General features: G+C 37.3%; 1 pseudogene; it reads left to right on the forward strand.

Moving 5' to 3' along the window:
- The first annotated feature begins 13,170 nt into the window (after positions 1-13,170).
- LOC100754525 lies at positions 13,171-14,252 on the forward strand (annotated as a pseudogene).
- Positions 14,253-15,443: the final 1,191 nt, after the last annotated feature.

Raw genomic sequence — 15,443 nt, forward strand, 5'->3', positions numbered from 1 at the left:
TTTTAAAGCAGTCATATTTTTTTTTAACCACTACAATGGAGAAGCAGTTCATCTCCAAATGCTTCCATTGGCTAATCATTTACTTCACAGTCCTCAGCCCCTGCTATCCACAGGACCCATCACTATTTTTTTTTTTGCAAAATATTAATTCTGTGATCAATGATATGCCTAGTAAGCTACAATAACCTTAAACAATAACAATGCTTAGAGCCTGGAGTCCACATTCTATATATTATTTCCTACAAGAAAGAAAAGAAGGAATTAAGAGAAAAAAGAAGGAAAGAAGCCTATTGGCAAAATGATTGGTCTGTGTCAGATTGAGGATAAACTAAGACTTGAAATTATTATGTCAAAAGGACAAGGAAATGCCTAGAAGTTAATGAAGTCCTATCACACATCAAGAAAAGAATGTGATAACACATTTTCTTTTAAAAATTCATTTATATATTTTTAAATTATGTTTATATCTGTGAATGTTGGTGCCCAAAGATCCAGAAGAGGGTGTTGGATTTCTTGGTGCTGGGATACAGGTAAGTTACTCAACATGAGTGCTGGCAGGTACTTGAGTCCTTGGCAAGATCAATACATGTTCTTAACTGCTTAGCCATCTCTCCAACCTCAGAGCATCTGTTTTGATGCAACAAAAAACTGTTAATTGTAAAATAATTAATGAATCCAAATGAATGCAAATACATGTATACTATGTAGAAATTGTTGGAGAACTGATTAATAATTTGATCTTAAAATGTTTATCAAGCAGATATTCAAAAGAAAACATACCTAACCCTCATCATGGTTATCAATAAGCCACTTTAACATCACTGATAAGGAAACATTTTGACATCTTGTGTCCTTTCAATTGTAGCAAGTGCTGAATATAACATGACATAAATAGTGAGAAGGATAGTGAGAAGGATTTTAGTAAAGGGTGGGGAAAGAGAGCCAGGAATAGGGAATGGGGACAAAAGAAGCAGAAAGAACGACCACAAGACAGGATTCTGATCAAGTGGCAAACTTTATTTTTCTCAAGCTAGCTTATATAGTTAGTAGAGCAGGATATGGGGAGGGGTAGAATCGGTTGTTTGTGCACCAGTTGTTATTGTAGGCAGGATATTAGGAAGTCACAAAGAGGATGTTTGTCAGGGTAAAGAGTTCATAAGTAAGAGGTCTAGGAAGGATTGCCTAGGTGACTGAGCCTATGGGTGGAGGACTGGGTCAAGTTGTTTCTTTTCTTGAGCTGAGGTTCTAAGGAGCTGCTATGTAAAGTTTAGTATATAACAACGTGGCAGGCCAAGAATGGCCTAAGATCTCATGCCAATCCCTGAGTTTTGGCTCTCAATAGGGTTTCATGTGTTCCTTATGCTTTCTGTGCTAGAATGTTGACAGGATTCATATTGTTTGGGTGGCCACAGCTGCTAGGAGTCCATGAGTGCACAATTCTTGACAAGTTTAGAGGATACTGTTAGGCTCTTGTCTTCCCTGACTTTTGGCTCTTACATTCCTTATACCTCTCTTCCTCAATGTCCCCTGAGTATTGGGGGTGTAATTTACCTTTCATATTTGTGACTGAGTATTCATTCCACTGTCACTCATTCTCTGCCCTTTGGTCAGTTTTAACTTACAAGGCATATCTTTTATGCAGGTCATTATTGGAGTTTCCAGCTGGATAGGGATGCTGATGACTTGCCCTTCTACTCCCTGCAGGCTCTATATAGATAAGCACCTTCTGGTACCAGAAAGGTTACCCAGGAAGAAGGACACTTCCAAAACAGCTCCATAGAGACAAAGTATTGAAACATATGAGGCTATTAGGAGTCATTCTTTTTCAAACCACCACTGTGGGTAAGTCAAAGGAGTAAGTAGGGAGAGGGATAACTAAAACTTTGGATGAAAAAAAAACAGAAACCCACCAGTTTATAAACTATCTAAATAAGTATATCATCATATAAAAGAGTCCAATTGAAATTACTTACATAGAGGATAATGATCGTCCCAGAAACCACATGTCACCAAATAAAAGCCCAGTACCAGGTGTGAGTATCCATGTTGAGTTGATTTTCAGAGGTGTCTGAGAGAATACCCAAATCAAGATGTTTTTAAACACACCCCAAAATGCATTTTTTCTTTATGGCATCCTACATGATAATTAAAATTTTAATGAAAGTAGGGAAGTTAGAAAACATAGTTTTCCAAACTTCACAGAAAAAAATAAGACTTTCTGTAGTTCTTATGTCAATCTGTGTTATATGGGTTCATTCAACCAACTGTTGCTATTTAATATGTTTGTCTGGTAAAACTCAAGGTTACTGAGAAGCCATTTCTATCTTTAGCATTGGGGAAGAATTCACAGTCCATCTTCTGACCTATAGTCTGCTTTTCCCTGGGAAGCCCTGCTCTATGGCCTGCCTCCTTTTAGATATATCTAAACAAGGCACCTTGTCATTTAATGGACATTTATTGTTTTGAAATGTGTTCATACATCAAATGAAGAGCATATCCTTCAGAGTCTCTTCCCATAACTTCTCAACTTTCCCTTCAATGATATTGCTGTTATATACAACTTGATCTTCAAAGAACCTTTATGCATTTGGGGTAATGAAAATAGCAGTGGAAATCAACAGGATAACAAAACTGATGAATATTTACATACTGCTTGATTTATCTAGTTGTCACTAATGTAAAATAAATGTCTTAGAGTATCCTAATGGCCTAGAAAAAATAGGTATGATTAATATGAGTGAAGAAACATGAATTATTGATTCTTGAATGCATTCTGGAAATTAAATTTTATTTAACTTAAGAAACATGTATGAGAACTGTAGAATTGCCTCAGTCAGAAAAGGACTTGATGCACTAAGAGCTGAGATTGGATCCCCAGCATCAACATAAACTTAGAAATGGCAGTGCTGGTAGACATATGCAGATATGCAGAAGCCTCGGATTCACTAGCCAATCAGTCAAACAAAAGGGAAAACTCCAGCTTGATGATTTGGGGTTTCTTTTTTTGTAAACTTTCTTTGTTGGTTGCCATTTCTTCCTTTTTAAATTGAATTTTAATACCCTCTCCATTCCTGGTCATCCATCCAACCTCTCCCATAACTCCTTCTCTAGAACTCCTCCCATATATTCCCACTCCCTTGCAAATTGATGGTTTCTTCTTTATCATTATCATTACACACACACACACACAAACACACACACACACACACACACACACACACACACACACATATATATATATATATATATATATATATATATATATATCATATAACACAACTGGCAATATCCATTTAATGTGGCTTATGTGTATATAGTTTCACAGTTGACCACATTGGGTTTTGAGAGAACCTGTCTCAAAAATAAGATGGACAGCAATACAGGATACCTGATGTTGGCTTCTTCCTTTCAGCATACACATGACAGGCATGCATATTCATACATACAAGTACACATACACACTCATACAAACATGTGATTATTTCAATATGTGTGTGTGTTTAGATAATCTTTCATATCCAATAATATTCCTTCTATTATCACAGACTTGTAGTAATCTGATGTCTTTGTTTTCCTACATGGGGACAAAGTTCACTTATTTTCTCTGGAAAGATGGCCCCTATTGTGTTCTGATAATTCAAATTTAGTAAGATTTAAAATTGAAGGATGTTCCTAGAACAAATTTTTGCATTGTCTAGAGTGCACACACTTGTCTGACTGGATCACATTCCCATCTTCAGTGTTTTCAAAGCAACTCTTCAGAAGTGACTCCAAAACCACTTTCTCCAAAGCTCCTTTCACCTTGCTCAAGCAATTTGGAAACAATTCAGTCATAATCTCAAAATAAATCATTTTCATAGTAAAACAAACTGAGGGCTTGATTGATAAATTTCACCACTGATTAATCTATTTGGTTAATCTCATTCTGTTCTTGTAAAAAAGCCACTTTCCTGATTTTAAGTTATTTGAGCCCAGTTTTCCTCAAAATCAAAAGCTTTTATTTCCTCATTTTGCTGTGCCCAAAATCTGAACACCAAAATTACCAAAAGACTCAATCCGATGCAAAAGCAAAGAGTCTTCAAATAATAACTATATTAATTTGGTTCCTCCATTCATGTGACACAGCAGAAAATCTAGAACACCATGAAAAGACTGAACAAAAGAATAATAGGGATAGAAGAAGGAGAAGTATAGCTCCAAGGCAGAGAAAATATAATCAACAAAATCATAGAAGAAAACTTTCCCAACCTGAGAAGTGCATGCCCATGAAAGTACAAGAAACCTGCAAAACACCAAATAGACTGGACAAACAAAAAGCCCCTCACCACATAATCAAAACACTAAACATACAATATAAAGAATATTAAGGAGAAAGGCCAAGTAACTTGTGAAGGTTGACCTATCAGAATTATACCCAACTACTCAATGGAAACAATGAAAGCCAGAAGGTCCTGGTCAGGCAACATGCAGATACAAAGAGACCACAGAGGCCATTCCAGACTACTATACCTAGCAAAGCTTTCAGTCATCATAGAATGAGAAAACAAGATATTCTATGACAAAAATAGATTTAAACAATACCTATCTATAAATCCAGCCCTACAGAAATTAATAGTAGGAAAGCTCAAACCCAAGGAAGTTATCTACACCCACAAAATCACAGGGAATAGATGACCTCACACCAGCAAATCCAAAAGAGGGAAATACACAAATGATAATAACAACAACAACAAAAATAACAGCAACTGGAAATTACTTGTCATTAATATCCCTTAATATCAATGGACTCAAGTTGACAGGCTAACAGATTGGATTTTAAAAAACAGAATCCATCCTTCTATTGCATACAAGAAACACACCTCAACTTCAAAGACAGACAATACCTCAGAGTAAATGGTTGGGAATAGATTTTCCAATCAAATGGAACTAAGAAACAGGCTGGTGTAGCTATCCTAATATCTAACAAAAAACGATTTCAAACTAAAATTAGTCAAAAGAGATGAAGAAAGACATTTCACATTAATCACAGGCAAAATCCATCAGGATGAAGTCTCAATTCTGAACATCTATGTCCTAAATCAAGGGCACCTTATTTGTAAAAAAAGAAACATTACTAAGCTTAAATCACATATCAAGTCCCACACACTGATAATGGGAGACTTCAAAAACCCATTTTAACCACATTACAGGTCTGCCAGACAGAAAATTAACAAAGAAATAAAGAAAATAACATATGTCATGACACAAATGGGCTTAACAGACATCTATAGAACATTTCACCCAAACACAAAAGAATATACCTTGTTCTCAGCAACTCATGGATCCTTTGCTAAAATCAAACACATGCTCAGTAACAAAGCAAACCTCAACAGATACAAAAATTTGGAATGATCCCCTGTATGTTATTGGATCACCATGGTTTAAAGTTAGAATTCAATCACAACACTAAGTGCAGAAAGCCCACAAACTCAGAAATGGAACAATGTTCAACTTTGTCACTGATAGCTCAAGCAAGAAAAAAAAAAAAAAACAGATTGAAGACTTCCTAAAATTCAATGAAAATGAGCACACAGTATACCCAAACTTATGAGGCACAATGAAAGCAGTGCTGAAAGGAAGGTTCATAGCACTAAATACATACATAAAGAAGCTGGAAAATCCCACCTGAAGGCTCTAAAACAAAGAAGAAGCAAACTGATCCAGGGTATGTAGTTAGCAGGATATTAATGAAATTGAGAGCTGTAGCCAACAAAATAAAAACAAAGAAAAACAATACAAAGAATCAATGATACAAAGAGTTGGTTCTTCAAGAAAATCAACAAAATAGAGAAACCCTTATCCAAACTAACCTAAAGGCAGACTTTCCAAATCGAGAAAGTCAGAAATGAAAAACAGGACATAACAGACACTGAGGAAATTCAGAGAATCATCAGGTCATACTTCAAAAACTTGTACTGCATAAAATTGGAAAACTTCAAGGAAATGTACAATTTTCAGGATAACTACAACATACAAAAATTAAATCAAATCCAGATAAACAAAGTAAATAGACATATAATCCCTAAGGAAATATAAATGGTCAGCAAAAGTCTCCCAACCAAAAAAAAAAAAGCCCCCTGGTTTCATGCCAGAATTGTACAAAAATTTTAAAGATGAATTAAAACCCATAATCCTGAAATTGTCCCACACAATAGAAATGGAAGGAACATTGCCAAAGGTTCTTTTATGAGGTGACAGTTGCCCTGATACCCAAATCACACAAAAAACACAACTTAAAAAAAGAGAATTATAGTCCAGTATCCCTCATGATGTATATATGTATGTATGTACAGATGGACAGACAGATGATAGATAGATTGACAGATGGACAGACAAGATGATAGATAGATTGACAGATAGATAGATAGATGATAATTTATTAGATGAAATTCACTGAAGTAATATCAAATATTTTGACTTGAATTCTCCAGCCTAATGTTAGATCTATGAAAATGTATTGTATTTTCCTATTCTCTCTTTCATATTTTTACTGTCTGTTTGTCTGTATTTTGTTTGAAAACTCAGTGTGGCTTAGTGATTTTGAGCACAGCTCCCAGAGTCAGAAAGATAAGCTCCTGAACCTCCCTCCTGGGAAGTAACTCTACGACTAAATGCCATTTCCTTAAACACTCTGAGCTTCAATTTCCATAAGTCATAAATAAGGATAATATTTATGTCATAAAATGAAATGAAATGGGATAATACATTTCATCACATTTAGATGTTATATTTGTCATTTCTGTACATTTTATCGTAATAGTCTCTTTGAAAATATAGGGAAATGTAAACATTTCTTTGTTAAGGTTTTGCGAGGGAATAGATTGAATGTTCATATGAATACTGAATAGAGATATTTTATAATATCACATGGACTAGTTGGTTTCTTTTTGGTAAGATATTGGGGTATTTATTCAGTGCCTTCACTGGTAATTGATTATATCACTGAAATAACTTGGTAAGTTGCATGTTTCCTAACAATTTTCCTAAATTGATGTTTTAATGTCAGATTTATATAATTTCCTTGTTCTTTTCAACTCCCTCGAGCTCATGGTTATGTACAGTTTTCATTTGCAATATAGATTCTTTTGTCTCTTTTCCTTTTTTCTCAATCTTAACAGAAGTTGAATTATTTTGTAAATGTTTTTAATGAATAGACAGCCAGATTTATACCTTTTAATATTAACATTTTAGAAGCTTACATAATTTTACTCAGTGTAACTTCCTGGCTCCAGTGAAACCTTTAGCATTATGCAGTATGCTGTGTTATTGGTAGCATAGACCATAATATGAGTATTGGAACTGATGAAACAGGATCCTGCCATTTCACCTCAACTCCAATTTTTATGCTTCTTTAAAATTCTGGTACTACTCAAAACACATGATTTTAAAAAGGCTCTAACTGACCATTTTATTAGTTCAGTAGTTCAGTAGTTCAGATTTAGGCATCTATCAGACTCATAAAACCAAATAGGCAATAATTACATTGGAATAAACCCTCTGAGAAGAATCTAAAATAAATGTTATAGAAATATTATGTGTTTAAAGTGCAAGTTTTGATGTCCAGTACATACCTTAAACATTTGATTTCTTAGTTTAGGCATATTCCTTATATTCCATGAATGAGAAACCACAATTCTATCATTTATAAATAAGAATCATCTTACAAAAGTGTCAGGTTATTGAGAATTCATAATTTTCTAACATTTGTTAATAAATAGTATATGCCATTATTGTCAGGACACATTTTCTTTATGTATGCATTATTTGCCTTTTTATTTAACTTGCTAATGTGTGCTTTTCTTTACCTACTCTATAGAATGACCAAGAGAAAGAAAATTAGCAAATTTGATTCTGGATGTCAATGTATTCCATAAACCTGAAGCTTGAATATTAGTTTAACTTAAAATAATGATAATATACCACATTAATATGGAAATATTAGGACTCTAAAATAATTTCCTACCTGCTTGATATATTAGTTTTCCTTGTAGATACTTTCCATAATAAATTGGATAAACAATAAGTAACTAGGTTTTCATATTAGTACTCAATTAGGGAAGTAATTTCATTCCCCTGATAAATGAAGAAAAGAACAAAGCCTGGTTGTGAGTTAAGGTTGTCATTCATATTGCAATCATGTTTTCTGGTGCCTGCTGAATCTAAATTCAAAAATACAATGTTGATAGAAATAGCAAATGGAATAGGTAATTTGCTAATGGAAACAGTGTTGACTTCAGAAGAAGATGAGAGAGATTATATGACAGTCACAATAGATTCCTCAATAAAAAGAATGTAAATTTAGGTAAGAGAGAAGCTTTGCAAATGGCTAGTAGGTGATTTTTTTCTAGTGTTCTTTGACTTTGGATTCTCAGCAAGAAATAAAGATAATGATTTTTTTATAATTGTGAAGTTGATATCAAAATCATATGACAGCGGAGACAGATTAAAGTTGTGTAAACTGATTCATATAAACCCTCTAGAATAATCAGCTTTTCCATTTGTATGACACTATCTGTGAAGATTGCCCCGTAACAAATTCAATAATGATGTGAATAGCCAGTGTGAGGGTGGATCTTGATTGCCAATTAACAGGACCTACACTTTCCTATTGAATGCGTTTGTGTGGATATTTCTAGGTAGTATTAACTGAAAGGGAAGACCTATCCTCAGAGTCTATCATTTCCAGTTGGGGAGGCAGGGTTATGCAGGCTTCCCAGCGTGAGTCTGGAGGCATTTCTTCCATTTCTATCTTATGGAATGCTGTAAGGAGTATTGCTGGTCTTAGAAGATCTAGTAAAATTGAACAGTTAGTCCATGTGATCCCAGACTGTTCTTTGTGGGGTGATTTTTGTTACTGCCTTTCTGTAATCACTTGTTACTTATCTGATTATATTTTTCCCATTCTCTTGACTGAAGTTTGGTTAAAATTTCATTTCTGGGTCTACACTCTGCCCTCTGTCCTGCAGTGGGCGCCTGAGCCTAAGGTGAATCCGGGCACTGCTCTGTGCCCCAACCTCCCCCATCAACCCCTGCTCACTTCTGCCTGAACCCGCCCCCCACAAGAATGGACCTGCCTATACCGGAAGGCCCACCCTGAGTCTGGACAAACCTCACCCCTGTCTACTCTTTGCCCACTGTCCTGCAGCTGGCGTCCGAGCCTCAGGTGAGTCTTGTTGCTGCTTTGCCCCTCAACATCCCCCATCAGCCCCTACTCTCTTCTGCCTGAACCCCCACTCACAAGAGTGGATCTGCCCAGACCAGAAGGCCCACTCTGAGTCTGGACAAACCTCACCCCTTTCTACACTTTGCCTTCTGTCCTGCAGCTGGTGCCCAAGCCTCAGGTGAGTCTGGGTGCTGCTCTATTCCCCAACATCCCCCATCAGCCTCTGTTCACTTCTGCCTGAGCCCAGGCAAGACTGGACTTGCCCAGACCAGGAAGGCCCACTTTGAGTCCAGACACACCACACCCTGTCCACCCACCACCCTCTGCCATCCAGCTGCCGCCAGAGGCTGAGCCCTCTACCTGCCAACAGAGAGAGGGAGAGAGCCACCTGCACTCACTGGAAGAAGGGATGGGAAGAAGAAAGAGTAAGAAGACACCACACACAGAAAAACAATATGACACCACCAGAATCTAGGGACTCCACACCAGCAAGATCTGAAAAGGCCAACACATAGGATGAAAAAGCGAAGGACCTCAAAAATTACCTTAAGAAGATGATAGAGATGTTTAAAAGGGAAACAAGAAAATCCCTTAAAGAAATATAAGAAAAAACAAGCAAAAAATTACATGAAATAGAGGAAAGACAAACCAAAAATCTCAAGAAGTAAACAAATCTCTTAAAGAATCTAAAGAATGCCAAGAAAAAAACAACCGAACAAGTGAAAGAAGCATTCAAAACAGTTCAAGGCATGAAAGCTGAAATAGACACAATAAAGAAAACTAGGAATGAGGAGATCCTTAAAGTAGAAAGGCTGTGTAAATGATCAGGAACTAAAGTGTGATCAAGAGATGTAAGAGAGAATCTCAGCTATTGAAGACTCGCTAGAAGATATACAGCCATCCAGCAAAGAAAATCTCAAGTCCAACAAATCCCTAACACAAAATATCCAGTAAATATGTGACACTGTGAAAAGACTGAACCTAAGAATAATAGGTATAGAAGAAGGTGAAGAAATACAGCTCAAAGGAACAGAAAACAAATTCATAGAAGAAAACTTCCCCAACCTATAGAAGGATATGCCTATGAAAGTACAAGTAGCTTGCAGAACACCAAACAGACTGGATCACAAAAAGATGTCCCCTCAACACATAATAATCAAAACACCAAACATACAAAATAAAAAGAAAATATTAACAGCAGCAAAGGAAAAAGGCCAAGTATATATATAAAAGTAGACCTACCAGAATCACACCCAAATTCTCAATGGAAGCTTTGAAAGCCAGAAGATCCTGGATAGATGTCCTACAAACACTAAGGGAGCATGGATGCCAACTACTGTATCCAGCAAAACTTTCAATCACTATAGATGAAGAAAACAAGATATTCCATGACAAAACAAGACTTAAACAATACATATCCACAAATCCAGCACTACAGAAAGTTCTGGAAGGAAAGCTCCAACCCAATGAAGATAACTACACTCACAAATACATAGGCAATAGATAATCCAATTTTACCAAACACGAAAAGAAACAGGAGGGTGAAATACACACACAATGGCACCACCAAAAATAAATCTAAGAGAAACAATAACCAACAATCAATGGACATTAACATCCCTCGATGTTAATGTTCTTAACCTGCCCATAAAAAGATACAGGCTAAAAGAATGGATATGAAGACTGAATCCATCCTTCTGCTGTATACAAGAAACACACCTCAACTTCAAAGAGTAAAGGGGTGGGAAAAGATATTCCAATCAAATGGGCCCAAGAAACCAGCTGGTGTAGCAATCCTAATATCTAACAAATTAGACTTTAAACTAAAATCAATCAAAAGAGATGAAGAAGGGCATTTCATACTCATCACAGGAAAAATCCATCATGATGAAGTCTCAATGCTAAAGTCCCAAATATGAAGTTGCACACATGTGTTAAAGAAACATTACTAAAGCTCAAACCACATGTAAAACCACACACACTTATAGCAGGAGACTTCACCATCTCTCTTTCACCACTAGACAGGACCACCAGACAGAAACTTAACAAAGAAACAAAGGATCTAACAGAAGTTATGACCCAACTGGGTTTAACAGATATCTATAGAACATTATAGAACATGCCATCCAAATACAAAAGAATATACATTCTTCTCAGCGCCACATGGTACACTCTCTTAAATTGACCACAAACTTGACAACATAGCAAACCTCAACAGGTACAAAAAATTGAAATAACCCCCTGTATCTTATCACACCACCACGCTTTAAATCTAGAATTCAACCGCAGTACAAATTGCAGAAAACCTACAAACTCGTAGAAATTGAATATCACCCAATTGCACCATTCCTGGGTCAAGGAATAAACAAAAAGTGAAATTAAAGATTTTCTAGAATTTAATGAGAATGTAGATACAACATACCCAAACTTATGGGACATTTTGAAAGCAGTGTTAAGAGGAAAATTCATAGTACTAAGTGCATACATGAAGAAACTGGAGAATACTCACACTAGAGAATTGACAGAATGACAGAAAGCTTTAGAGCAAAAAGAAGCAAACTCACCACAGAGGAGTAGTGCCAGGAAATAATCAAACTGGGGCTGAAATCAATAAAGTAGAAACTAGGAAAATATTACAAAATATCAATGAGACAAAGAGTTGGTTCTTTAAGAAGATCAACAAGATAGACAAACCTCTATCCAAACTAACCAAAAGGCAGAGAGAGAGCATACTAATTAACAAAATCAGAAACAAAAAGGGGCATATAATAATGGACACTGAGGAAATCCAGAGAATCATCAGGTTATACTTTGAAAACCTGTACTCTACAAAATTCGAAAATCTAAAGGAAACAGACAGTTTTCTGGATAGATATCACTTACCAAAATTAAACCAAGAACAGATAAGCAGGTTAAATTGACCTATAACCCCTAATAAAATAGAAGCAGTCATCAATAGTCCCCCAACCAAAAAATGCCCAGGGCCAGATGGCTTCACTGCAGAATTCTATCAGAAATTCAAACAAGCCCTAATAGCAGCACTCCTCAAATTATTCCACGCAATAGAAGCAGAAGGAACATTGTCAAACTCTTTTTATGAGGCTACAATTACCTGGATACCCAAGCCACACAAAGATACAATTAAAAAAGAGAACTACAAACCAATATCATTCATGAACATCTATGCAAAAATACTCAACAAAATATTGGCAAATCGAATTCAAGAACACATCAGAAAAATCATCCTCCATGATCTAGTAGGATTCATCCCAGGGATGGTTCAACATACGAAAATCCATCAATATAATCCACCACATACACAAACTGAAAAATAAAAACCACATGATCATCCAACTAGATGCTGAAAAAGCCTTTTACAAAATCCAACATCTGGAGTATGTGTCCACCTGCGAGCACAGGCCTTTTTTTTTTCTTCCATTTATTTATTTAGCTCATAAATAAAGTCATGCACAATTATGATACACAATACAGGATGTTCACAACGGCATGGCTAAATTAAACCAATTAACATGTTATATCACACATATTCATCATTTTTGTTTTGAGAACACTTAAAGTATTCTATCTCACAACTTTTAAAATATAGCATATTGTTATCAACCATATTTATCATGCTCTCAGTAGACCTCAAGACTTCAGAGAGTCCATGCCTCTTGTCCAACTGCAGTTTTATATCCTTAAACCAATCGTTCCCCATTGTTAAAAGACCCACATTGAAGCCTAATAGCCACAATTCTGCTCTCTTTTCCCATAAGTTCATCATTTCTAGGTTACACATAAAATTGAAATTGTGTGACATTTGTCTTCCAGTGTGTCACTTTTTTTTTTGACAAACATATAACTTTACTACTTACTAAAGATGAAATCAAATTTGCATGCACAGGTGAGGAGAGCACAGGCCTTTTGCAACTCTTTCTTCAGTGCTCCACACCTGCCACCAGTTCGCCATGAATGACGATTTTGCTGTGCTGGTTGTCAACAATGGCTTTGGCCTGTGCAAAGCCGGCTTCACGGATGCTACCCGGGCTATCTTCCCATCTATCGTGGGCCTCCCTAGGCACCAGGGTGTGATGGTGGGCATGGGCCAGAAGGACTCCTACGTGGGTGATGAGGCCCAAAGCAAGAGAGGTATTCTGACCCTGAAGTACCCCATTGAATATGGCATTGTCACCAACTGGGATGATATGGAGAAGATCTGACACCACACCTTCTACAACAAGCTGCGTGTGGCCCCCGAGGAACATCCTGTGCTGCTCACCTAGGCCCCCCTGAACCCCAAGGCCAACTGTGAAAAGATGATGCAGATCATGTTTGAGTCCTTCAACACCCCAGCCACTACGTAGCCATTCAGACTGTGCTGTCCCTGTATGCCTCTGGTCCTACCACTGGCATTGTGATGGACTCTGGAGACGGGGTCACCCACACTGTGCCCATCTATGAGGGCTATCTGGAACCTGACAGACTACCTCATGAAGATCCTGACAGAGCAAGGCTACAGCTTCACCACCACAGCTGAGAGGGAAATCGTGCATGACATCAAAAAGAAGCTGTGCTATGTTGCCCTGGACTTCGAGCAGGAAATGGCCACTGCTACATCCTCTTCCTCCCTGGAAAAAAGCTCTGAGCTGCCTAATGGCCAGGTCATCACCATAGGCAATGAGCGGTTCCGTTGCCCTGGGGCTCTTTTCCAGCCTTCCTTCCTGGGTATGTAATCCTATGGCATCCACGAAACTATATTCAATTCCATCATGAAGTGTGACGTCGAATCTGCAAAGACCTCTGTGCCAACACAGTGCTGTCTGGTTGTACGACCATGTACCCAGGCATTGCTGACCGAATGCAGAAGGAGATCACTGCTCTGGCTCTCAGCACCATGAAGATCAAGATCATCGCTACTCCTGAGCGCACGTACTCTGTGTGGATCAGCGGCTCCGTCATGGCCCCACTATCCACCTTCCAGAAGATGTGGATCAGCAAGCAGGAGTACGATGAGTCTGGCCCCTCCATCGACCACTGCAAATGCTTCTAGGCGGGCTGTTACTGAGCTGGTTTTACACCCTTTCTTTGACAAAACCTAACTTGCACAAAAAAAAAAAAAAAAATGAGACAACATTGGCATGGCTTTGTTTTTTGTTGTTGTTGTTTTGTTTTTTTAATTTTTTAAAAAAGGTTTTGGTTTTTGTTTTGTTTTGTTTTGTTTTGGCGCTTTTGACTCAGGATTTTAAAACTGGAACGGTGAAGGCGACAGCAATCGGTTGGAACAAGCATCCCCCCAAAGTTCTACAATGTGGCTGAGGACTTTGATTGTACATTGTTTTCTTCTTTAAGTCATTCCAAGTACCTATGAGGGCGACAGGAAGTCCCTCACCCTCCCAAAAGCCATCCCCATTCCCTAGAGGAGGATAGCTGAGTCCATGCCCTGAGTCCATACCGGGGAGGTGACAGCATTGCCTCTGTAAATTATGTACTGCAAATTTTTTTTAAATCTGCCTTAATACTTCTTTTGTTTTTATTTTTGAATGGTCAGGTATCGTGGCCCTCTTTTTTTTGTCCCCCCAACTTGATGTATAAAAGCTTTTGGTCTCCCTGGGAGTGGGTTGAGGTGTTGAGGTGTTGAGGCAGCCAGTACTTGCCTGTACACTGACTTGAGACCAGTTTAATGAAGTGCATACCTTACAAACAGAAAAAAAAAAAAAAAACCAACATCACTTCATGATAAAGAGCGTGGAGAGTACAGGAATAACAGGGACATATCTAACCCTGATAAAAGCAATATACACCAAACCAGCAGCCAACATCAAACTAAAGGGAGAGAAACTCAAAGCGCTTCCTCTAAAATCAGGAACAAGACAAGGCTGCCTACTCTCTCCATATCTCTTCAATATTGCTCTTGAAGCTCTAGCTAGAGCAATAAGACAATAAAAGGAGATCAAAGGGATACAAATTGGAAAGGAAGAAGTCAAACTTTCACTATTTGCAGATGATATGATAGTTTAAATAAGTGACCCGAAAAACCCTACCAGGGAACACGTACAGATGGTAAACACCTTCAGCAAAGTAGCAGGATACAAAACTAACTCAAAAAAAATCAGTAGCCTTACTATATACAGATGATAAATGCAATGAGAAAGAAATCAAAGAAACATCACCCTTTACAATATCCACAGCAACATAATATATCTTGGGGTAACACTAACCAAAAAAGTGAAAGACCTGTACA

This window comes from Cricetulus griseus, chromosome 4, assembly GCF_003668045.3.
Source record: "Cricetulus griseus strain 17A/GY chromosome 4, alternate assembly CriGri-PICRH-1.0, whole genome shotgun sequence".
In the NCBI taxonomy this organism is placed as follows: Eukaryota; Metazoa; Chordata; class Mammalia; order Rodentia; family Cricetidae; genus Cricetulus; species Cricetulus griseus.